Below are 25,830 nucleotides of genomic sequence, written 5' to 3' on the forward strand. Positions count from 1 at the left end.
AGGAATCTATTTACATTCTATTTGAGCTCTGTTATCTGTTTTAGAATATAAGAGGAAAAGGTGAATCAAGCTGGGCAAATTTTTAGGCATATCGACATGTCAAAGAGAGAATGAGCATTGTGTTTTATGTGTTTCTAAGATTGTTATTCATAACTTTTGTAATGCTCGATTCCTTTTTTTTGAGGAGGGTTGCACACTCTAATATTACTTTACACAACATCATTTTATTTCTCTCATTTCAAATTTCTCATAGGAAAATGGAGGGTGAGATCTTCTATAGATTATAATACACATTTGAGCCTACATTTTTGGGAAAGCTACTAAGCAAAGCATGAGGAATTTTATATTTCATTTTAATTTTCTACATAAGTAGTTACATCGAGAGGTGTTCTATACAATGGCAGCACAAATGCCCAACAAGGGAATATGCCATGATTTCTTTTCAATAAAAAAGAAAAGGGAGTAGTTACAAACTTTTATATTAAATAAAAAGCATTCCCAAAATAATAGCTGGTAAAAATAAGAGGAAGCCAAAAACAGCCTGAAATAATAGGCCCCCAAAAAATAGGTACCTAGAAATTGTAAATAAATCATAATTTAAAAAAAAAAATTTAAAAAAAATTAAAAAATTTAAAAAAATCTTTATTTTTTAATTAAAAAATTAAAAAAAATTAGAATTTTTTTTTAAAAAAATGAAAAAAAAAAAGAAAAAGAAAACAAACAGAAACAATTTAAAGCTACAGAAGTCGCGAGCTATGGTGGTGACTACCACTGCCGTCAGCAACAATTGCTGCTAAGATAAGTGCATGCATGGTGTGGCGGGGGTGGTGGCCCATCACCTTTAGAATTTTTTTTATTTTTAAAAAAAAATTTAACTAATAATGTCTGGACATTATTAAAGATTTTTTTTTTTAATTTCATTTTATAATAACACATTGTTGGCATTTTTTGTTTTTAATTTTAATTTTTAAAATTTGAATGGAGAGTGAAGGAGTGGAAATTGAAGGGTATTTTAGTGGAAATTGAAGGGTTTGTTAGTCAGTAATGAAGAGCCTTTTCGTAGGAGATGAAGAGTTATTTCTCTCATTATAAAACACTCATCTCCTTTCATTTTTGCTTTGTATTTGTAGAAGAGTAGATTTGCAGAGAAAGATAAAAATTTTGAGAGTAAAGCTTTGATTGCTTTTGAGAGGTAGAACAACATTTGTTTAGGAAGAAGAGAGGAAGATAAATAATTTGGAGAAGCATTGCGAATTTGAAGATCAACAAGGAGATCAAAGAGCAAAGTAAGCTTCTTCTTAATGTTTTTCTCTCTATTAAGCTTTATTTTGCATTTAGATTACTATCTGCATTTAGAATATTAGTTACACTATTTACATTTAGTTGTATTTTATTTTTTAAATGAGATTTGTTAACTTTTACAATGTTGTATTCAAAATTAGATTTGCATTGATTATTTATATATAGTTTCATGTTATATATTTAGATATGATTTGCATAGATTATTATTCTTTCACATTTTGCAATGTATTTTTTACATTAATTTTATATTTTTTTCCATAATATTTCATATGGATGGTAATGCTGCCATATAAATATCTTTTTTGAAAATAGTGATCTATAAATTTATTGATTACTATTTTGATTTACAAAAGTAGTTTGATTTATAATAGTATTTTGATTAAGATTAGTATGTTGATTTAGATTACTATTCTAAATTAAATTACCATTTCAATTATAATAGTCTTCTAATTTACATTTAGATTAGAATTAATCTTTGCATATTAATATTTGAAAAGTGGATGGAATTGCTGCCATTTTAAAAATATTTTGTTAAAGTACTAATTTATTTATTTCTAAATAAGAAAAATCAAATTTATACTTTTGATTTTGTTGCTTGAAAATTAGAGTAACCACATATTTATTTTACTTTATGCTTATTTTTTAAATGTAATTTTAAAAGAATAAATATTAACTTTTAGCCATCAATCTTTGAAAAGTGGAAGGCAATGCTGCCATGTTTTAAATTTTATAATAGTAAGCAATTTATTATAATGTTAGCTATATCTAAAAATATTTGTAATGTTTCAAAAGCGGATGGCAATGCTGCCATATATTTTTATTAAACTATCAATTTGTTTGTTTCTAAATAAGAAAAATGAAATTTATACTTTTACTTTTGTTATTTGAAAATTAGAGTACCATATATTAATTTTAATTTATGTTTTTTTTAATGCAATTTTAAAACGATAAATATTTATTTTTAGGCATTAATCTTTGAAAAGTGGAAGGTAATGCCGCCAGTTTTAAAATATTATAATAATAAGTAATTTATTATAATGTTAGCTATAACTAAAAATATTTGTAATGTTTCAAAAGTGGATGGCAATGCCACCATAATTAAACACTAGAATGAAAATATTTCATAGAATAATAAATATTACTTTGTTTCCATATATGTATATGCATTTTATTATGAAGATTTTAGAAATATTTAACTTTGGATAGAGGATTGATTTATATGTTTAGAATGAAATATTCAAATGCTTTTTTATTTATTGTGTTAATGCTAAAGGTATAAATAAATCATGAACTGCACAATTATGGGATGAAATTTGAAGTTCATTTTTATTAGGATGGTTTCCAGGGAGCATGGTTCCCTGACACTATTATTGGACATGTGGCCAATGCTCCCAAGCCTAATTTTTTTTGTTCAATATGATAATTTTATAATGAACGAGTTCACACAAGAATCTCCTTTAGAGGAGCTTTTTCTAGACGATATTTGCCTTGGACGTCCAATTGTTTCTCTTCTACAATACATCCCATTGGATTTTCTGGTAGACATCTTTGAGAATGATTCTTGGTGGTCAAGCATTGTTGTTGATAAATTTAAGTCTCCACTTAGTTGACAACAATATTACAAAGTTTAATTTTCACATATTGAAAATATTCAACCCTATTCTTGAGTATAGTTATGTCGATCTCATGAATGGGTTAACAGAAGTTGGATACTAACATAATGATACTGAATATGTTATTGGGTTTTTTTCGTAGAGGTCAACATCTTTTTTGGGTATTAGTCTATTGTATTGGAATATGGGAATTCACTATTTCATAAAGTGGACTGCCTATTATTTTTGGTGTTGGCATTTTGTATTGCAAAGTTTGACATCATGTATACATGTGTTTTACAATAAAAGGTCATCTAGAACATTGTTTTTAAAAATGATGTATCCAAAGTTTTCATAAATAAAATAATTTATTTACATTTTTTATCCAATATTTTCATAAATAAAAAATCATTATATATCTTCATGTTTGTATATTTATTTAACAAAATCCATTTTCATAATCTTTTAATGTATTCTCTTATTTATTGTTCATACTTCCTTTGTTTCTTCTTAATTAATATGTTTTTCAACAATCTTTAAATCTTTAAATTGTTTGTCTCCATTTATGGATACTTTGATTTTACTCATTTTAATTGATAATTTTCTTCATTCATGCAAATATTATATATAAATTTGATTACTTATATAGTAATCTTCATTGCTATAGTTTTTCTCATGTCTACTAAATATAGTATCTCTTAAATAAATCATATTTACATTCTAGTAAATGAAGTGGAAAGGTTTGAGCATGTTAATGTTAACATTTACTTTCTAGGTAAAAATTAACATCTATCTACATGTCAAGATATTAATATTTATTATAAATACAGTATATTATTTTTTAAAAGTATATAAATGATCCATAAAATATTTTTAAAATTATAAATTAAGAGATAAATAATCATTTAAATTTAAAAAAAAAAACTTAAGTGTGTGCAAAAAAAGTCAAAATATTAAAAAAATTAAATGCAAAAAAAAGAATGGAAATAAAACTATTTTTACATGTAGTAAATTAAATTTTAATCATGCTTATAATAGATATCTATTGGCATTTCTTTAGATAAATTTATTTAAGATATCTATAATATTTTATATCATTTATATGAAAAATTACTTAGTGTCATGAAATATATATCTTAATTCACTAATATTATTTTTGTACTAGCTATGCTGAGACCTAGGTTAAATTTTGAATCAGAGGAGGTAAGAAGAGAATACCAAAGGCAATATCAAAGAGAATATCGTAGAGAATACCATAGACATCAACAACAACAACAAAAAACAATAAATGAAAGAGAACAACAAAGATAGACAAGGCACCAAATTCTTGCAAATGATCTTGGGGATTGGTGGTTCCAAAACATTTATTGTACTTTGGTAACTCAACTCCTCTTGGAAAAGGAGGCATGTTTATACTCTTGTCAAAGGGAAATGGACAAAGAGCATCTAAGGTGTACATTTTTGTAGGTTTGTCTTTATCACTCATCATTTGAGCTAACTAGTCTTGCATGATTTTTAGTTGTTTTTCCAATTTGGAAGTCTCAATTTCCTCTTCATGTGTAATGATGATTTCAATGTTAAAGTAATGAGATAGCTTGGCTCCCTCTTGCGAAAGTTTGAGATAGTATTTCTCTTTCTATTTGTTAAGTAAGATTTCCATGACTTTTTGGAATTTTTTTTCCTTTTGATATTTTTGGATATGATCAGGGAGTACTTTGACGTATTCTTAATTCTCATCAGTAAAGAGAGGTTCTTCATGTATTTCATCCCAATTTTGATATTGGTCTCTACATTGTTCTCCATGTGTAGTCTCTTTATCAGGCATTGTACAGGATTGTGATAATTTTTAGTATATGTTGATTGAAAAGGTTACCTAAATAAGAATTTAGTTGTATTGTTTGGAGACATATGACCTTTGTTAGTTTTAGGATCCTCTTGATACAAGGGGTTCCTAGTTTGTTGTAAGTTTATAGAGAACATTCTCCAAACATGAGATGATCTGAGAAGTGAGGGGATCATGAAGATTCCACACTAGATAAACTAGAGATAGATCATGTATGAACTGTAGAGTGACCTCTATCATGATCACTACCCCTAGCTCTACCTTGGCTAGGTCTTCAGGGATAAAATATGTTTCCACTTTTTTTTGCCATAGTCATAGAAAAGGACAAAAGGCAAAAGCTTAAACAAGGACCACACTAGAATGTAGTCTCAAAAATCAAGATAAGCATACTATATACTAAGCCATGAGGCATTTGAGTAAAGGCTAGAATAGAAAAAGATTATGACTATCATGACACAAAGTATGACAAGCATAAAAGACCAAGGATAAAGTAAACAAGAGAAAAGACTAGTTTGGCATGTAAGTCACAAGTCATTAGCTAAGAAAGAAGCCTCTATTTGACACTATTCCAAGACAGAGAAGAGGTAAAATGATGCAGATAATAGACCAAATTTAGAGCCTAGGTAGATTTATCAAAAAAAATTGAGAATTCATAGGTACAATTTTGTGCAAGGATTCCTAGGGAACCATATGAAAAGATAGAGGGACCTAGGCAGAGATTTCAAATAGAAAATTTTTCAAATTTTTCTTGTGCAAGAACTTATTCAGAGCCATGTGAGGATGTGTTAAACTGATAGAATTATAGGGTGGTGAAAGATAGGATAGATCTACAAGATCCTACATGAAGATTCTCATAGGGCCATGTGAAAACTTGGACAGGGCCATGCGAAGAAACATAGAACAAGAAAATTTCATGTAAGATTTTGGAAAACTGGGCATGAAAACAAAACCAGACTAACAAGATACTGAATTTCAAAGAGATTTTTGAAAGTTTCAAATCATTGTGGATAGATTGTTGGTTGTGTTGAACAAACTTTAGACAAGTAGTAGGACCATTTTCAAGTTTTAGATAGCATTTTGGTTGTTTTGAACAAAATAGTTTGTTTTTAGATAAACACAGGAAGCAAGCAATAGTTTCAAAGAACCCAACCAATGAAAAAGCAACTCAGAGGGGTGGGGGAATCTTGACCTTTATTTTGGTTGATAGGTTTGGACAATGTTTAAATACTCAATAAAAAACACGCTTCTACCCCTAAAAAAAAAAAATTGGTAGAGAAGGCAAAACCTTTGTCCCACAACTTATGTGCATGCACACACCTCACATAGCTATGTCACCCCTAGAGGGAACCCATTTTCTTGGTGTATTCAAAGGGCTCAATAACATATATGCTAAATGAACACCCTTGTGGTAGTGGTCAAGCACATATACCACCTTCCTATGCCCAGTTGCAGCCTATGGTAAGTTCCAAAGGAGATATTCTTCTGCCTCCTTGCACAAAGATTATGCCTCCTTTCAAAGGTGAACCAAGTAGAAACTAACTAAGAAGTTTTTAATTGTATTTCATTCATACTAACCCTTGGTGGGTCTATAGGAAAAGTTGAGGCCAACAACCCACACTAGAATTTGTAAGTGCACACATTTGACTAGCAAGCATGGTGCTGACGCCAACCAGTTTAGTTTATAGAGCCTCTTCTTGATATGTGATATTAAATGAAGAAGAGGAAATTAATACAATTTTGGAGTCTTTTTCTCAATTAAGATTCTTTATTAGAGTGAGATGGAATCTCCAGTGAAAGGATTGTGCTCACTTGGGTCATTCCTAGAGGTTGGATTGCTTCGGTAGGCTCTCTAAAGGTTAACTTGGACTGGTGATTCAGGTCTAAGGGTCCAAGTTTCTAATTCCCCTCAAGGGGAAAGAGCATACTCCTCTACCTCATTTCCTTTCCCAAACATGCAAGAGATATTAATCACTGAGTTAGTTTAATCAATCCCACCTTGGCCTATTCCAAGACTTTGATCCCCTAAAAGGAAATCATTATCTCTTCATTAAAGGCTTCCTTTGGGAGAACCACTAACTTTCTTAGCTCTCTCAAATGTCATTTTTAAGAGGCTTCTAGATTTTCGATTTACTATTGATCATGACCTCCAACTGGTAAAGAGCATACTCCCCTATTCCCCCATCTTGCACACTATGAAATTCAAAAGCCCTATTTATACTATGTGTGAAAAGCAATAAAAGAATACACAACATTTAAGTGGGTTTGAAGCAAGTCTTTGTCACACATATCTTTGACAAATGTCCTGCATTCACATAGTAAGTATATGTTTGAAATGTTAAGATAAAAGCTATCTTAATCAAACATCCTACAAACCATGGTTATGTTGTAGAAAAAATAAAAATCCAAAACATATGCTTTAAAGGAAAACTGTCAATCAACATCATTAAAAATTGTAATCTTAAAAGTGATGTTGTAGAATTTTGTGTGAAATCTTTCATAGAACCATGCAAGGAAGTGATGTAGGAGCATCCAGAGTGTTCTAGTATAGATTATTTGAACACCTTGGGATACATGTAAATGCCAAAAAAATAGGAGTATGTAATTGAGCCATCATTTTGGTGAACTAAGAGGTATAAATTGGCCAGATGAATGTAATTGTAATTTAGAGCATTCCAAAAAAAGAATCAGGTCAAAAGGCCCCACGATTTGAAAGTTATCACAATTTTTCAGATTTTGGAGACCTCCTAAGAATGCTTCAAAGTTAGGTTAGGGGCATTAAATGACCTCAAAAAGGGCCAAAAATGGTGGACAAGTGAAGCTGGTCCATAGGGCTATAGAGCGCTTCGAGAGCTTACCAAAAATGTAAACGGTTCGTCAATCGAAGCTACGATTCAAAAGTTATGCCTCTCAGAAGTTCAGTTCCTATTTTTAGAAGAAGAGGAAAGGAGAAGATCACAAGGTGGGATCGCATGGTGGACAAATTGAAGAAGCAGTTCATTCCTGTGGACTATGAGCTTGATTTGTTTAAGAAGATGCATGGGCTAAAGCAAGCAGGAAGATCAGTCCAAGAATATACAAAGGAGTTTTATCGACCTTTGATTAGAGTAGGGCATGGAGAAGCAAATAAGGAGAAGGTTGCTCATTATATCAGTGGGTTGCGACCTAGCATCCAGGAGGAATTAAGTCTGGTAAGAATGACCAGCGTTGAAGAAGCATACCAGTTTGCCCTATGCGTTAAAGAGAAGTTGAATAAGAGGTTTGAAGGGAGACAAAGAGGGCATGTTCAAGGAGGAAGGGGAAGTGGTAGGTCATCTGGAGGATGAAATGAAACCCAAAATAAAAATGAAGATGTGGATACTAGCAGGAACCAGAGGAATGAGGGTTTCAACTGCTCCTGTGATCAAGACTTTGGAAATCAGAGAGGAAGAGGTAGAGGACGTGGACAAGGAAGGGGAGGCTTCTGAGGTACCTATTTCCATTGCAATGAAGAAGGTCATCATGCCTTTGAATGCCCTCAACGACAAGGAAGGAAAGATAGGAGAGCTGAGGGCCAAGCTAGGGTTGCTCATGTGGATGAGCATGCACAATCATCACATTCAGAGGATGCAAAAAGAGGAGAGACTTTGGTGAATGAAAGGGTCCTACTAAGTGGTGAGATTGAACCAGGACAAGGAGGAGTTTGTTTCGTACCAGATGCAAGTGTGAGGATAAATGTTGTGACGTGATCATTGATGGTGGTAGCACTGATAACTTGGTATCAAAAGAGATGGTCTCTAAGCTAAAGCTCAAGAGGGAGAGACATCCCCAGCCCTATCGAATTGCTTGGGTAAAAGATGATCATAAGGTCCTGGTAAGTGAAAAATGTCTCATGAAATTCAAAATTGGAAGTTACCATGATGAAGTTCTCTGTGATGTTATTCCAATGGATGTTTTCCATCTATTGTTGGGTAGACCATGGCAGTTTTATAGACATGCAGTACATGATGGTCATGCGAACACATACTCTCTAACAAAGGATGGAGTTCGCCACAAACTAAAGCCCATGAAAAGGGAAGGTGAAAAGGTATGTAGCAGTGCTAGGATTTGTCTTGTTGATGGAAGAAAGTTTTTAGATGGAATGAAACATCACCATATGTGTTATGCTTTGATTCCTAGGAAAGAAAAAGAGGGTAATACTGAAATACCACTTGAGGTCTCAGATTTACTAGGTGAGTTTGGAGATATTATCTCTGATAATGTTCCAGAAGGATTGCCACCAGTAAGGCAAATCATTCATCAGATAGATCTAATTCCAGGAGCTAGTTTGCCTAACAAGGCTACTCATAGGATGACTCCTACTGAAACAGAGGAGCTAAATAGATAGGTTCAGGAGCTATTGAGGAAGGGCTTGATTCGGGAGAGCCTGAGTCCATGTGCAGTACCTGTAGTATTGGCACCAAAGAAGGATGGAGAGTGGAGGATGTGTACAGACTCTTGAGCTATAAATAGGATAACCATCAAATATCGATTTCCTTTGCCAAGAATGGATGATCTTATGGACTACTTGAGTGGAGCTCAGTACTTCACAAAGATAGATCTCAAGAGTGGTTGTCACCAGATATAGATTCAAGAAGGAGATGAGTGGAAAATGGCCTTCAAGACCAAGGAGGGTCTTTATGAGTGGTTAGTCATGCCCTTTGGATTGACAAATGCCCCAAGCACCTTCATGCGGCTTATGAATGAGGTACTTAAGAAGTTCTTGGGAAAATTTGTTATTGTCTATTTGGATGATATTTTAATTTTCAGCAAGACTTTGAAAGAACATTTATTGCATATTCGTAGTGTCCTTGAAAGGTTAAGTGAAGAGAAACTGTTAATTAATTTGAAGAAGTGTATCTTTGCAAAAAGGGAGTTAGTCTATTTGGGGTTTGTTATATCACTTGAAGGTCTCAAAATGGATCCAGAGAAGCTAAAAGCCATCTTGGAATGGCCTACTCCAAGGTCTGCTACTGAGGTAAGATCATTTCATGGTCTGGTTAGTTTTTACAGGAAGTTTATTAAGAATTTTAGTGGCATATGTGCACCCCTAACCGACACAATAAGAGGGGATAGAAAAGAGTTCAAATGGACCGCAACAGCTGTGAGAAGTTTTGAATTGCTGAAGAAGAAGGTGACAGAACAACCTGTGTTGGCAATTCCAGATTTTAGAAAGGATTGTGATGCTAGTGGCAGCACTATTGGCACTGTATTAAGCCAAGAAGGTAAGCCTATTGCATATTTTAGTGAAAAATTGAACGATGCAAAGAAGAAGTATTTTGTTTATGATCAAGAGTTCTATGCAATAGTTCAGGCCTTAAAGAAATGGAGGCATTATTTGTTGCCAAAGGAATTTGTTTTGTATACTGATCATCAGGCATTATAGTACCTAAATAGCCAAGGTAAATTGAATCAGAGGCATATGAAGTGGGTAGAGTTCTTGCAGAGCTATACATTTGTGTTGAAACATAGAAGTAGAAAATCTAACAAGGTTGTAGATGTACTAAGCCATTGTTGCTTACAGTAATGTAGGTTGAAGTAGTTAGGTTTGATGAACTCAAGAATTTGTACCCTGAAGATCCTGATTTTGTTGAAGTGTGGAAAGCTTGTAAAGAGCCTATTGCTATAGATAGAACTAGGTGGTTAGACTATCTGATTTAGGATGGTATGTTATTCAAGGGCAGCCAATTGTGCATTCCAAGGAGTTCCATGAGGGAAAATTTGATTAAAGAGAAACACAGTGGAGGGATGGCAGGACATTTTGGTCGAGATAAGACCATTTCCATTCTTAGAGAACATTATTTTTGGCCTCAGATTTCACAAGATGTGAAGAAGTTTGTACAGAGTTGCCAGGTTTGTCAAGTTGCCAAAGGATTTAGCCACAATACTGGACTATATCAGCCATTGCCCATTCTATCAAAGCCATGGGAGGACATAAGTATGGATTTTGTTCTTGGATTGCTGAGGACACCAAGGGGTAATGACTCAATATTTGTGGTGGTTGATAGGTTCTTCAAAATGGAACATTTCATTCCATGCCACAAAACTCATGATGTTGTCCATATTGCCGACTTGTTTTTCAAAGAGGTGGTAAGACTACATGGTCTTCCAAGGAGTATAGTTTCTGACAGAGATACTAAATTTGTGGGGTATTTCTAGAGGACATTGTGGAAAAAGTTGAGAACAGACTTGAAATTCAATTTCTCACATCACCCACAGACTGACGGCCAAACAGAAGTGGTAAACAGAAGTCTGGGCAATTTGCTGAGATGTTTAGTTGGGGGTAAACCCAAGGGGTGGGATTTGGTTCTACCACAAGCTGAGTTTTCTTACAACAACTCTATAAATAGGAGTACTGGTAGATCACCATTCCACATTGTATAAGGAAGTAGCCCAAGGACTGCGCCAGAATTGAGGAAGATAGAGCAAGGGGAAAGGACAAGTGTTGAAGCTAAAGAATTTGCTAAACATATCAAGCGTTTACATGAGGAGGTTCAAGCACACATTACCAAGATGAATCAAGAGTATAAAGCTAGGGATGATCAAAGGAGAAGACATAAGGAATTCCAAGTAGGGGATTTAGTCATGGTACACTTATGAAAAGAAAGATTTCCAGCCGGTACTTATAACAAGTTGAAAATGAAGAAATTTGGCCCCTACAAAATTCTAAAGAAACATGACTCAGGAAATGCATATGAGGTGGAGCTGCCAGATGGTGTTCATATTTCTCCTATTTTTGACATTGCAGACTTAACAGAGTATCATGATGATGGTGTAGATGAGGAACTGATGTTAGAGCCATGTCCAATTCCTACTTCAAAGAAGGAGGAGATAGAAGACATTCTAGATCATCGTGTGGGCTCTTCTAGATCATCATGTGGGTAGCAGCCCCAGAAATAGGCAGTATGAAGAGTATTTGGTCAAGTGGAAAGGACGGCCGATAGAGGACTCAACCTGGATTTCAGTAGCTGAGGTTTCCCATTTGGGATTTCCTCTACCATTAATAAAGTGACAGGGTCACTTTTCAATCTACCCTGGGTGTCTGATGCAAGAGCATCCAGAGTGTTCTAGGATAGAGTATTTGAACACCTTGGGATACGTGTAAATGCTAAAAAAATAGGAGTATGTAATTGATCCATCATTTTGGTCAACTAAGAGGTGTAAATTGGCTAGATGAATTTAATTGTAAATTAGAGCATTCTAGAAAAAGAATCAGGTCAAAAGGCCCCACAGTTTGAAAGTTATCATAGTTTTTCAGGTTTTGGAGACCTCCTAAGAATGATTCAAAGTCAAGTTAGGGGCATTAAATGACCTCAAAAAGGGCCAAAAAAATGGGGGATGAGAAAAGCTGGTCCATAGGGCTATAGAGCGCTTCGAGAGCTTTCCAAAAATGTAAACGGTTCGTCCATCGGAGCTATGAATCAAAATTTATGCCTCTCGAAAGTTTGGTTACCATTTTTGATTCCTCTAGATTTGCACCAACTTCTAACGTGGCTTCTGGAGCCTTCTACTTGGTCGGTGGATGCCTACTAGCACTTTCTAGAATGTATTCCTAGTCCTTAACCCTTCGGGGTCTATTTAAGGACATTTCTGGCATTGTAAAAGGCAGTTCGGAGTGGAAATTGAGAGGAGGTACTGAAAGGAGAAATTATCTCTAGATTTATGTTATTGTAAGCCCTTAGGGCATGTTTTGAAGTCTATTTTCTCTGTACTGAATGTACTAGCTTATTTTCACAGTTAATACAATTTCTCTTTTCCTGTTGTGTCCATTCTGTGCGTGGGTTGTGTCCCCATCAGGAAGTGAAGTGCACCGTGTGAGAAAACATGCCTTTATGCACTTCTTCACGTGGGAAAGTGGAGAGAAAGATGTGAAATCTTCAACTTTTCATGTGAAAATTAAATTTCTCATGCGAACATCTAGAAAATCATATGGATGAATGCGAAAAAACAAACAAAATGTAAAAAATATAGAAAATGGGGCCAAAAAAAATGATTTTTCAACCCCATGGTGGACACCAAAACTGTGTACATGAAATGAGCACCTTAGATCCTCACACACACTTCAACATGGTCATTATATGTGAAATCATTCCTAAATGAACATTGAATTATTCATCTAAAATAGTTTGGCAAATCGACCTATTGCCTTCTAACTAGAAGGATTATGCCTTTGCTCTCAAAACAAGAAGCCGACAACCAGACCTCAAGAAAAAAGGATTTTTAAGCTATATGAGATATGTGAGATTAATCTAGATGAGAATGCATGGTTAAGATAAGAAAATAAAGAAACATATTATGCTAAAATATTTAAAATCTAAATGATATTACAATGCAATAAATAAAGCTATGACAATGCAAGCAGGATGAGCAAGAATTCCAACATAAGCTCGACGCAAATTCAAAATTTCTCCTCTCTATAATGAGGAATGGAGAGCTTCCTTTATAGAATCCAAGAGATGATCGATGGTCAAGATTAACCTGAATGGATGACCATGATTGAAGAGGAGAGCTAGTCATAAAGGAAACTTCGTCATGAAAAGGGAGTTAACTGGTTGCCTTTGAGTGATAAAAGGAGTTAACTGACTGCCTTTTGAGTGATAAAAGGAGTTAATCCGTTTCTTAGAATATTTAATTTAATAAAATAGAATATGAACTCATAAGTGGATAACCTTAAATAATTGAATAATTAAATTTAATAATTAAAAAGAGAAGATATCTTATTAAATTAAAAATATTTAATTCCTTTGTACATTAATCTTATTAAATTAAATATATTTAATTCCTTTGTACATTAGCTTAAAGATTTAATTTTGATTTAATTAAAGTAGAACACTTATAATTAAATTAAATTAAATTAAATTGATAAGTTTATGTAGCTAATTTGAGTCAATACTTAGGAATTAAATAAATAGTGAAATTAATGCAGATTAGGGTTTTCTATATTTGACACCTAGGTCAAGTAGCAATTATTAGAATTAGAATTTCCTAGTGAAATAAGACTTAGGAATAGTTGAATAAACCAAAGTTGGTTGATATGGAAATGTGCCAATTTTGATGTATTACAGATATATCCATGCATATGAGTTCATTAGTAAATCACATTTTTTATATGAATTTCCTTTACCTTATCTATCAATAAGAATGTGTTTTTTACCCACAGTGGCCCTTTACAACCCTTTATTTTCTAGAGATAGCTAAACATGCAATTTCCACTCATATTAATTCAAAGTTACCTGCTTTTCCCTTGCAATCATCAAAAGATATAATCCTGACAGTTTAGTTATTTTCTATTAGACTACATGATAGGAAAATGATGGGGAGATAGAACTAGAGCATCTATGCACACTAGAGTAGTGGGTTTTGACCCTCATGGGTCAAATCATTGATTATGTAAGGGTCTAATGTGACCCCAATGATGATCATTTATCTACCTAGGAGGAGGCCTCATAGATCAGAAAATCATACCTATGTCTTTTTTTTAGGCTGCTAGGAGGAATGTCATTTCTAGGTGGGGGGATGGGGTTGGGGGTGGGGGTGGGGTGACAAAACACCCCTTTAGTTAGACTTATCAATTCAATACTTTAGTCTTGTTTTAAGATATGAAATCAAGATGATACTCTTTTTGTTATTTTTTCTCTATAGTTATGGATGTCCCTTACTCTTAGATATGCTGGTTATTTTCCTTTCTAATTGTGATGGTTTTATTATAATGAGACATTTAACTTTGACCTTATTATTTAATTTGATTGCATAGATGGTGAATTTAGATATGATGGTTAAAATGAGTGTAACTATTCTGAATTTTTTTATATTAGCATTCAGCTTTCCTAACTTGCATAAATTAATATGAATATACATGATCACAATACTAATAATACTCATGTTAGGTATAATCTACATATTTGTATATCTATATGTTTTGGTTGGCCCTTGTCATGCAAGCACACATACTAGGAATGTGGGATACATCTCCCTTGGTGAGAATTTTGTTGTTGGAGTTGTTTATCACACATACAATTCAATTTTTTCATGTGTCATTCCATTTTTATGTTTAACATTGATCATTTCTTTTGGAACTTTTTTTGTTTCCATCTTCACCTTTTTTGTTTCCCAAGTGAAAGAAAATAAAATCTAGTTAATATTTTTTGATTTAAATATTAAATTATACTAAGAATTTTAAAGGCCAAAAATAATTTTTTTACTAAGGACAACGATGACTATGATTATATATATATATATATATAGACAAATATGTATATATATATGTATATGTATGTATGTATGTATATGTATGTATTTATTTATGTATGTATATATATTTATATTTATATATATACAAACAATAATATTGATACTAATAAAATTTTAATGAGGACATTAATAACAATATATTTTTTTGTGATAAATGCTAAGCTTGAAATGAACAATAAAATTGTAGTAATGTGGATGAATTACTACAATTTTGTTGTAGAAGTTGATAACATAAAGCTGGAGCAATAGATGAAGGAGTTGGCAGACAATTGCATTGGCATGTGGCAAAACTTTGGAAATCTATAAGTTTTCTCCACTAAAGTTATGCATTCTACGACCACTACCCTCTATTTCCTGCAAGTGAATAGGGATGTGAAAGACTTGGGCAAGGAGAGAAAAACTACCCACTCCTTATATGGCTTCCTAGTGGAGGACTGGTTAAAGACTCTCCTAGACAAACTTGTCAAAGAGGAGGGCATAGATGTGAATAGGGATGTGAAGAATGGTGAGAAACTTGAGAATAAGATACAAAGTTAGCACTATTGTTATTCTTTTTCTTTTTGTAGCTTTGATATTGATTACTTTGAACTTGATGCCCTATGGGGCTTTATTTTATATGTTTAATTTTAATTTTGGATTGATAGTAGTAGTACATTTCCTTATTGTTGCAATGCTTTTCTTTTTTTATCTGCTTGTCAGTGGCATGGCTAATCCTAGTTGTTTTCCTATGTTGGATCATATTTTCCTTTTGAATAAAATTGGTATTGGTTAGATGATTGGGAGGTAATCTCTAGCTGATCTCTCAGCCTTTTTATACTCTAGGGTCAGGCCCCTGTCCTTTTGTCTTCTATCTAATACTTAAAAAACATTAATTCTACTAAGGTTATGGTAATATCAAATAAGTAAAAATATTTCTATTATTCAAGTAATGATGAATATGAAGCCATATTTGACTGATGGGGTTAATATTTGAGAAGATATTGTATTTTTACATGACAATGACATATATTTTCATTGGAACAATGATCTTTTACAAATAGTATTATTATGAAAAAACCATTATCATCACTTTGAACATGTATTTCTATGGTTACAAATATATTCTTCTTAATAATGGTAATAGCTCTTTATGATATTCATAAGACTATTAAAGAATTCCATGTCTCATATTGTCTTAACCCTGAGAAGGATCTTTCTATTAGTGTAAATAATTATTATTTATGATTTACTTAAGTTTACTTAGGATAAATGCATTAATTTATTATTTGTTATGTTAGACACCTAGGATTTTGCATACTCATATGATTTTTCATGTTGACAACACAGGAGTAAGAAACTATAATTTAGTACATGGTGTCTACAACATTAGAGTTTGCATAATCAACTAAGTTGTCATGTTAACAACATAGTTGTTCGCACTCTCAATTTAGCACATGGTGTCAACAACATAATTTTACATGACATGACTTTTTAGTGTTATCCTCACATCATGAGACTAACTTATGTGCTTAATGAAGGATAACCCACTCTTGGTGGACATGTGCTTAGTTGTGAGGCTTATCATATGGCTAACTCCTAGACATTCTAGATGCATCATAGAGGCCTTTATATATAGGCACCTATAGTGTACTATAAAATCAATTTCAATGAATTGAATATCATATTATTATTCTGATCATACTCTATTGGTCTATTTGTGCTAGTTATTATGCTTCTTGGTCTTGGGTGAATTTTTTTGTAAAGAAAATTCTTACAATGTATGAGAGCCATAAAGGAATCATTTCATAGCCATTGGAGACCGATCTTGCCTCACCTCTCTAATGACACCTTGATCTAGATCTAAAGTATCCACAGGTATTGGGAGCATTTAGAGACAACATAGACCTCACCATTATGTCTAGAGTGTCAATTCGGTGAAAATTGACTATAAATTTTCCTTTATTGGGAAATAGTGAAATTTGAGACAATTTTTTTTTCAAACCAACACCTGAAGGCTTAATCTTCAAGTATGATAGGATCATTTTCAATTCTACTTAATTTTTTTTTGGATCTATTATTTTTATTCTCTGTATTATTCTATATTTTTGGACCAATTTTTCAAAAAAAAATTTAGTAGAGAAATTTTTTTTGCAGGAACTGAGTGGTGAAATCCTAGCCCCTACAGGCCGAATATTCCATTTTCAGTGAAACTAATAGCACAATATAATTTTGGTCAACCATCATCCAAATCGATAACCACAACCTTAAACATCCGATGTGTGGTTTGTTTTATTTTAATCATTGTGGGCCTTGTCTTTTATTGACCTTAGAGTTTTAACACCACATCAATGTGGGATTATAATCCCACTGGCAACATTTAAACTTTCGGCCATCAGACTACATCTTCTTTGTGCCTACTTTTCAAATCCGACTATTGGTTTCCTTTTCCCACCAGTTGATTTCAATTTGTCAGTGCTTGGGAAAGTCTTGCAGTCAACAGTCTATGACTCATCTTCTGGCCAACACCCACATGGAATTCTTTTTCCATGCGGCTCCAGCTTAGATCTGCTACCCTTCCATGCAGCCCAATCAGTAGCCTGTAGCATCCAACATAGGCTACCAAGTCATCCGTGACACTACCACATGCCAGCTCAACCTTGGATTTGTTATGCCATGTTAGGAAAGTTGTACAACCCACATGTCAAGTTCATACCTATCATACAATCTATATAAGACATGTCACTGCAACATTATCAGAAGGTATTTTTTTCTGACATCATCAAAACACTGTCCTAAATTTGATGATCATTTGACTATCATTTCCAGGCCAAATTGAACTTCTACAATGGCAATTTGGATGTCAAATTTAACCTCATGATTTTTTGATCAGAGCACTCTCCAGATTTAGTTTTGATTTGACAATATGACTTTGGGAGGTCATATCTCAGTCATTTGAGCTCCAAATCATGTGAATGTTTCTGATTTTGTATAGAATTTTTTGGGCTTTTTAGTGGTGCTATTATTTTTTGATTTTGATGCATGGATTTGTCAAAAATTGTAATTTTTGGTGACTATACCTGTCAAATCCTGCATTTTGCAACTTCACTTGCTCCCTACGAGCTCATCTGGACACATAAACAGTTTCCATTTTTTTTGAAAATGAATAATTTTTTGTCTACTTTCCAGGTCTATAATCAAATTATAAGCTTGCATGGAAAAAAATATCACTTTTAGAAATATGTCCTTTCTTTGCATTGTATTGCTTCAAAATTATTGTATTTCTAAGCTACATTGTAAAGTCGAGACTTGAACTATAAAAGAAGGTTGTAAATAGAAAAATCAAAATTCCACTAAGGTCAAATTTGACAAAGTGGCCCATTGTAATTGCACTACCTATAAAGTGTGAAATCATGCATTAGGGGGTTGACTAATTATTTTTTAATTTTGGGTGGTGCATACATTCATTTATCTCATGGAGTGTTGTTTCGTATGTTGGGGTGGTCTTAAGACAAAGTTGACAAAGAGGAACTATAAAAAATAGAGTGCCTTCATAATTGATCATCTAACAAGGGAGCATCAGGAAGTATTTCTTTATTTATGTTTCAATGAACTAATCTCATCCATTATTGAGCCACTTGTTGCAAGAATTTTGGACATCATTTATTTCAATGTCACTCATTCTTGCTTTAAGGTCATTGACAAGTACAATTATCCTTATGATATTTGGATAGGTCTTTGGCAACCATATGGAGATCCACATAATCCTCCCTTTCCAAAAGACATTATATCTTTAGTCACTTTAGTTATGGTACCTCCAATTCCTGATGAGATCACACATCCTGATACTCCTGTTGATCTATTGATCTAGTTCTAGCCTCATATGCTCTTGATTTAGTGTAGTAGGTATTACCATGTCTTCCTACTTCAGCTTCATGGGATGACTTTGTTCTAGATATTGCAAGGCTATTTGTGGAGTCTCACATTGAAGATGTGGGAGACATCATCAATGACATCAATCTTCTTTTTGTTGAGGAGACTTCTTCACTTGTTATGAGGGAACACTCTAACCTTCAACAACTTGATTATTCTGACATGATTGTGGCTTCTTTATAGTAGTTGGAGGAGGACTCTTTCACTTATGAGGAGACATACTAGTATGTGGAGCTTATACTCTAGTTTCCTCAAAAATCATATTTTCTGAGGATTCTTCCTACTAGTTGGGGAGCATTCGGTACCACACCTATGGCACCATTTCTTCCTATAGGGAGGACCATCATTCAAATTTCATGGTGCAACTTCTTCAGTAATCAAGAAGCTTCTATTATGGGTGTGCTTATATTACTGAAGGGAGGTGACATTGCTTGTCTTCTTACATTTTCCTATTCGGATGCTTCATTGTCTTTGGAGTTTGACTTTGCTTCATCCATGAACAAGTTACCTTGTTTGCCACTTATCACCAGATTGATTTTTGGCATCTTCATTCATCAAGGACTTGTCAACATTTGAGCACACTTTAGAAGTAGCATCCACTGCATACTACATCTAGATTCCACTTCCATCTTTCTATCCATAGTGCAAAGCATACTTACACCTCTACTTAGTGTATCTTCTTCCTAAAGGGGGAAACATTGTTTGTTGGCATTGGATTTTCTTCTATCTTTATAAACTTATCATTTAGTGATCCTTCACTAAGGGGGGGATTTCATTGAGGGATTATCTATTGTATATGCATGATGTATGTCATAATGGGAGGGTCTTTATTAATCCACCCATTCATGCATCTTTCTTTCTTGTAGTTTCCTCTCTATTTGGGGGAAAGATTTTCCCACAAGGTTTTCCCTCTACCAATTTTTTGAGATATTTCATTGCATTTCTACATGGGTACCTAACATGGCCTAGTAGTCAAGACCCATTATACATTTCATCATAGCTTTTGTGAGCTTAAGTGCATTCCCTTAAGTTGCACTTTGGGGGGCGGGGGGGGGGGGGGGAAGTGTTAGTGTAAATAATTATTATTTATGCATTACTTAAGTTTAATTAGGATAAACACATTATTTTATTATTTATTAGGTTAGACACCTAGGAGTTTGTGTACTCATATGAGTTGTCATGTTGAAAATACACTTGTTCACACTCTCAATTTAGTACATGGTGTCTACAACATAATTTTATGTGGCGCACCTTTGTAGGCTTATCCCCACATCATCACACTAATTCATGTGCTTAATGGACGATAACCCACTCTCAATGGACATGTGCTTAGTTATGAGGCTTATCATATGGCTAACTCCTAGATATTCTAGATGCATCATAGAGGCCTTTATATATAGGCACCTCTAGTGTACTATAAAATTAATTACAATGAATTAAATATCATATTGTTATTATGATCATACTTCATTGCTATATATGTCCTAGTTATTGTGCTTTTTGGTCTTGGGTGAATTTTTCCCTAAGGTGAATTCTTAAACTTTCTAGTTAACTCTTCTCATTCTAGCATTGTTATATTTTATGTACTACACATTGATAGAAGTTTTCAATAGCTAGTAAAATCAATGGAGAGTTTAAAGGCCAATGTTGAAGTGGTGCTTAATGAATTAGTAGGAGGTCACATCATCTATTACGATAGAATTTATGAGGGATTGGGAATGTTAGCGCTATAAGTGCCAAAAAGGAAATCAATAGGTGATGGGCACCAAGAGAGTAAAATTATCTCCTGTGCATTTCAAAGATGGTTTGTTACCACTAATTTAGAAGAAACATTGAAAATGGAGGTTGAATGCTCCCCCTGCTTGAACATCATCGGACATAGCATGAATAAGGATGGAAGGATATGGTAGGGCAATGACCATGTTGGTTTTTTTGGTTATAAGTATTTATAAGCTAAGAGAGTTATCTTTTGAAAATGACTTATTCTTGGATTATAAGAAATTTGTGCTACACTGAAGTGGGGAGGTTCTAATGGTTTGGGCAGTAATATTGTAATCCTTATGTCAAATCTAAACTTGGAGAGCTAGTAAGGAATCTTGTGAGTTTTAGTAGGTGAGAGTGAGAGGAGTAGATGTCCAAGCTTTAGAGGAAGGTGATTTCTATAGAAGTTGTTGGCTTAAGAATATCTTTACTTGAGTAGTATTGTTTAGGGGCACTGTAAGTATAAAGATTTGGAACTTGGTGATGCAATGTTGAGAGGTATGGATTCATTTTCTTCTTCATTATAGAATAAACCCCTCATATCCAGATAGATTTAGTATGCATTATTCTCCACCAAGGATAATTTTAAAAAAATGTATAACATGAGGAAAATTCTATATGAAAGTAATTAGATCAATTTGGTTAAATTTAATTAAATATTAACATTATGATTTAAGCTATAATATTGAATGACTATTAATAAAAAGCTACTATTAAAATATGTTCTTCCAAATAAAATTAGATTTAAGTTGAACATTGGATTATGGGAGACAAGATTTAAATAAATCTTTAAAATAAAGTGAAAATATGCTATTGAGATCCATATAATATACTTTAACCCTTGTATACCCTTTTCCAACTATCACTCTATAAATTACCTAGGATTGTTCCTAGGACATCTATTAAAGATAATGTTGTTGATCACCAATGGCGATTCTAGAAGTGAATTTTTGGTTTTTCTTCATTTTCCTTTCTTCTTGTTTAAGAGATTTGGTTGTGTACACTTTCTTTTAACCTTTCATTATGTTGTTTGAAATCCACTTTGGGAATATTGATTTGGATTCCAATTTTGGATACCCCAACTTATTTTAGGTATACTTCTTGGTTATACTTTTAGATTATCATTTCCATACTTATCTAAAGGAGGGGATGCATGACCTTTGTTCTCAAATGTTGAAAGAATTAATTTCATTCTATTGATATTTTTTGGGAAGGGATTATCTAGGTGCATAAGTGGAGGGTGGCTCACAATGGGGGCAATAGTAAAAAGTGGCTAGTCCTAGGTATCTCATTACAGAATTATTACTAAGTTGAGACTTAATTAAATTTTGGGTTTGGTTTTCATGTTAATATAATATAATTTTTCCTCTCTCATGCCGACAGTTGCATTCATTCTTTTGTTAGGATATGTTAAGATGGTTTGGTTGCCCTTGGGGTGTTGGTTTGACATTTGTGACACATCAATATGTGGTGAAGTGGTAATTTCCACATAATGTCCATGTGAGCCCAAAGTGTGGAGAGGATAGGGATGTCACTAGCATGGAATCATCTAATGACACCCTTTAGTATGTAACTTGTGGTCACCTTGCTATGTTTTGGTTACAAGCTCAAAGATTTTAAGAAGTTGATTTATATTATATTAAAAAAATCTTGTAAGATTATGTAAAATGATGTTTGGGATTTCAAAATGTAATATTTCCTAATTGTATAACCTATTAAATTATGATAATTCTTGTAAACGTTTGTTTTAATCTTGCCGTGAATTGCTCATGACAACATCATGGAACCTTAGAGGAATTTAATAGTGGCATTTTCTTTTCATCAGTATTTAAATTTTATATATATATCACTAAATTTATGTATTTTCTTCAAGGTCCACTAGAGACATGACATGGTATGTTGAGCTAGTCGAGTGTTCAATTTTGATTTTTCAAGAACCTTTTTGTTTAATAGAATATTACTAGTCATGTATCTTGAACAACATTATAAATAAAAAAATATTATATATTGTAAATTTAAATGATCTTTTATTCTATGAACTCAATTGTTGTATTAAACACATACATTAGCATCTAGTAATTTTCAGGATGTGATTATTTCATTCTATTTCAAGAAGATTGTTTCTCTGCATTTCAAGCTCTTATAATTAATAATTGATAAATTATTCGAGCAGTATTTTTATGTGCTTGAGAATCATCACTTACATAGGAACTCTCCATTTCAGTTTGTTTTTAGTCAAATGTATTTACACCTTTCTTGCATTACGATTCTTCCAAAACAAAAAATAAAACAATGATTTGGAGAATACATCAGCAGTAATAAATGCACATAATTTTATTCATAAAAGATTCAATTACATATTTTATTAAATGGAAAGGAAATAGTGAATAAGAATTGATCCAGTATTATCTGAAATGGAAAGAAATAGTTGACGAAAGAGTATATATAAGATTTTAGTGGTTGTCTTCATTTCAAGATTTTGATGTAATGCTTTTCATAGTAGGATGGAGATTCACATGAGCCTTGTTCAATAGGTGATCTAATAACATAGCTTCTTTGGGGACTGATGAGGCATTGGAATAAGTGTGTTGTGGTGCTTGGCCGAATTGTAGTACATGTGCCCAATTCTCGTATGATAAATCCATTCTAGACCTCTTTTCAAGGCATGGAACCTCGCATTTGGCCAAGACATGGACGATAAGTGTTACCATCATGATAATAACCAATACTCTTTTCACCTTGTTGGTAAACAGATTTGTCACTATAGAATTATACTATTTGGCCCAATGGAGTATGTGGCAAATCGATGTCTCCAACAATTGGACAAGGCCTTGATATCTGGCCTTCCTATACGTTTAGAGGGGCAGCTCCCTCGTAAGATAAAATATATTATTTTTAAATAGAGATGAATAGAACTTAGAAAATAAAAAGGAAAACCATTGATAGCGAATGCACCACACACCTTCAATGCTTTCATAGAAGTGATGTAAACTGTTAATGAGAGCAATCAAGGACTACACTTGAGGACTATCACTGACACAATGCCAATTCATCTATTCACAAATACTCACACCATACCATGAAAATACTCATAAATGAATCAACACCTCAACGATTCAGATTCTTTAGAAAGAGAACACCAAATGCACTTCCTTTATTTCTTTGCATCAAGAAAGTAAGAAATAACTAATTACAAAAACAACAATTTTATACACTTTCCAAAAATTGGTTTGTTATCAGAGAAAAAGTGTTCTCTATCACCAAAATTGAACTCTCTTCTCCCCTACTGCAGTTGTAGAACCTCTCAACTGGAAAAGAAGAACCCTCTTACAATAGTTTTCTCCCATTATATAAATTTTTGCAAGAAGTTGGGCAACTACCCTAACTTCTTACCAAACTTCTATAGCCTTCGGTCACTTTTAGTCTCATGATAAGTACAATATTTATTTTGCACTTTACAATAATATTAATTCTTAAAGAATTAATATATTTTATATTTATCAACTTGCCCATTATTATGTGAGAGATTAATCAATTATTTTGCATTTAAAAATGATAATATTTAATCTTTTTAAAGAATTAAATATTATAAAATGCAAAATAATTTATAAATGATAACCTTTAAAAGCTTACCATTTTTTTAAATTGTCACATAGTTGACTTGGAGAGAAAAATTTAGGGTTGCAAAACCTTAGATAACACACCTTAATTTGCATCAAACTCTCCATATTTTTTTGTATTAACTGAATAGGAACTTTGTACGTGAAGATTGATATGATTCACTCACTAATCAGATCACCCTTGTATTGAATAAATACTCATGGGAAACATTTTTTCAATTTGTCCTTCAAATTTGTGGGCCGTAATAGAGGCAGAACTATGTACAAGCTGTTCAAATTAGAAGGTTTGACTACATCTTATGAATGGAACAAATAATATCTAGTAAAGATCGTTCTAGAAATAGGAAATCATTGGTAGTCCATTTTCAAGTTTTAAAATTATATTACAAACCTAATTGATATTTAAACGTATATTTATATTATTATATTACTCATAGATTTTGAGTAATATATGGAAATCTTGAATATTACGCTCTAGCATAGCTAAAGATCAAAATTGTGCATTCTTACAATTTGTCATGCTACAAGATATATTTCTTGGTCATTTTACTATTGTTGAGATCTACAACTAATTGACTAAGCAGATATAAACAATGAACATAAAATAAATTCAGATAGTATTATTTAAGAGATGATAAACATATACATAAGAGACATGTTTATACATGTCTTTATGATGACTGTGGGGAAAAGAGACAATGAGTGGCTACTCCTACACAATAGGAAACATATATGAGAACACTCAACGAGTGTATCACAAAGTGGCCAATGTTCATAGGAGAGGTGTGTTCCAATTGAGAATACAAGTCTACACTAATTGGATTAGAAAAAATTCAAAATAATCCCTAAGTAAGATTTGACTATTGTGAATAGATCAGAAACAAGACATGTTAAACATAGCCTATATCTCAAGAAACTATATTCACACCAACACCTCCCATAAAGTGCAAATTAGTAAAAATTTTAATGGCAATGATGGGTCATGGTTACTACCCTTCTTTGATACCTATGTACATAAGGATATTCCATAAATAAGTGAGAAAGAAAAAGCAACAAGGACAAAAATAGCTTGAAAATGATAGATGAGAAAATAATGAGACTGTATATATTATAAAGAATATCAAAAGTGACTACAATTTTCCTCAATAGAATCACCAAAATTTTTATATGATGAATCTTTGGAAGTTGTAGTGATAGATAATGAAATGTCAATTATAGACATTGGCAAGTGTACCATGGAAGAGTAATCATTTGCAGAAAAGTCTATAAAATCATAGAAAAGACAACTTCAACCTTTCCAATAGCTACAAATATTTTATTTCAAAAATCTTGATGATAGCTATAGTTAGTAAAAACTATCATATTGTTCATATTCAATTGGATGAATGTAATAAAGGTTCATATTCAATTATTTAAAAAAAAAAACTTATCTCAGAAATATCCATTGCCTATATGAATTGTGAATCACCCATGAACATGCACAGTGGTATTGATGGCTACTCCCCTTTGATCTATAATTAAAGAGTATATTCAAATA

The sequence above is a fragment of the Cupressus sempervirens genome, chromosome 9, assembly GCF_028749045.1.
Source record: "Cupressus sempervirens isolate cs-2001-9-10 chromosome 9, ASM2874904v1, whole genome shotgun sequence".
NCBI classification, from domain to species: Eukaryota; Viridiplantae; Streptophyta; class Pinopsida; order Cupressales; family Cupressaceae; genus Cupressus; species Cupressus sempervirens.